Below are 1,557 nucleotides of genomic sequence, written 5' to 3'. Positions count from 1 at the left end.
TACAGGTTTAATCACTTAATTTTTGTCAACAAATATTTTGTACTTCATAACATTACTAGTAAATATTTTACTAGATTTTGCTATAGACTCATATGGTTCAAACGACAATAGATATTTAGCTGTGTCAAGTTGACCTATTTGACAATATTCCATATTAGAGCTGTTGAATTTAAAAGGGTTAACACAAATATTTAATCAGAAATTAATGCACTAATATACATATTCCCAAAAGTACTTTTTCATTAGCTTCCATAATTAAATGCTACCCTAAACCATACTATAACTGTAAACCCCATATTAAATAAATAATTTAATACAATTAATAAATACTATTAAGCAGACTTTTAAAAAATAGTTTAATTTACTTAGAATCATTGTAAATTGGTCCTTCAGACATATATCCAGGATCTGTAGTTAGATATTGTTTTGATTGTATATCATATTGTAGAACATCACCATCAGAAACATAACCTATTGAAAAAAAATGATTTTAAAATTTTAATAATTTAATCATTTATTATTACCTGAAGATTGATGGCCATAGTCTGAATCAGCAGAGATACGTTTTTCTTGAAAGGTGCAATTTCCTGAATTCTGAGTCAACCCTATCATTAGTATAAATAATAAAGTACTAATAATTAAACCATACAAATAAATATTTATTCATAATTATAATGTATATATTATTATTACAAATATTTACAACTATTAAAGGTCATTAAAAAGTATAAGAAAAATAAAATCCTAAGTGCCAATAAAATACGTAAAACTTTTAAAAAATATATATTCACATTTTTCACCTAAAATAATACAATTTTTCTTTAATTTTAAGATTACCAACTAATAAATCAATAATACTATTTTGATATTTTTTAAATGCTCCTTAATTTAATTAATATGTTCGTTTACAACTCAGTAATTCCAAGTCCATATTTTTAACATATTATCATTTCATTCTTAATTTGATTCATTTTATCTATATTTACTTATACATTTATAATTATCCTATAAAGAAGTTAGGGATAGTAGAGTACTAAATAAATTATTTGATAAAAATTAAAATAAAAAATTATTGTAGACAAAGTGATAACTTTATTTGTTAGACCCTCTCTCAGTGATAGGTGAACACTAAGATTCAAAAACTACTCAACAGATTTGAATAAAATGTGTAAAACTTACTGAAGGCATAAAAAACAAATGCCTTTTCAAAAGACTATTTTTACTAAGTATTATATTTTTTACAATTATAAACTAATGTTATTTTTTTCTTGAAAATTCGCAAATAATTAATCAAAGGCAGCCATTTTGTTTATATATACAATAACGAAAACTTCGATCAGGTACTAGAATAATTATTTAACTAATGATATTTTTCTTGTTTGATTGATTTTATATGAACCTGTAAAATTTATGATGTTCATATCAAGACATTGACTTTTGGGAAGGAATCCAACAAATATAGCTATTACTTGGTCTACAATAATTTTTTTTTTTAATTTTGGTAAAATAAATATATATGAATATAAGTAATATATAAATATTTTTACAATATTTATT

General features: G+C 22.4%; 1 long non-coding RNA gene across 1 annotated transcript; it reads right to left on the bottom strand.

Annotated features, from left to right (window-relative positions):
* Nucleotides 1-30: 30 nt before the first annotated feature.
* On the bottom strand, nucleotides 31-622 carry LOC126909910 (uncharacterized). The gene is made up of 3 exons (XR_007705139.1): nucleotides 525-622; nucleotides 366-471; nucleotides 31-134 (listed from the first exon to the last, which is right to left on the bottom strand). It is a non-coding gene; the product is annotated as an uncharacterized LOC126909910 (long non-coding RNA).
* Nucleotides 623-1,557: the final 935 nt, after the last annotated feature.

Source organism: Daktulosphaira vitifoliae, unplaced genomic scaffold (assembly GCF_025091365.1).
Source record: "Daktulosphaira vitifoliae isolate Bord-2020 unplaced genomic scaffold, ASM2509136v1 Scaffold_2028, whole genome shotgun sequence".
In the NCBI taxonomy this organism is placed as follows: Eukaryota; Metazoa; Arthropoda; class Insecta; order Hemiptera; family Phylloxeridae; genus Daktulosphaira; species Daktulosphaira vitifoliae.
Note: the sequence above shows the minus strand (reverse complement) of the source record. Positions and strands in the feature narration are given on the sequence as shown.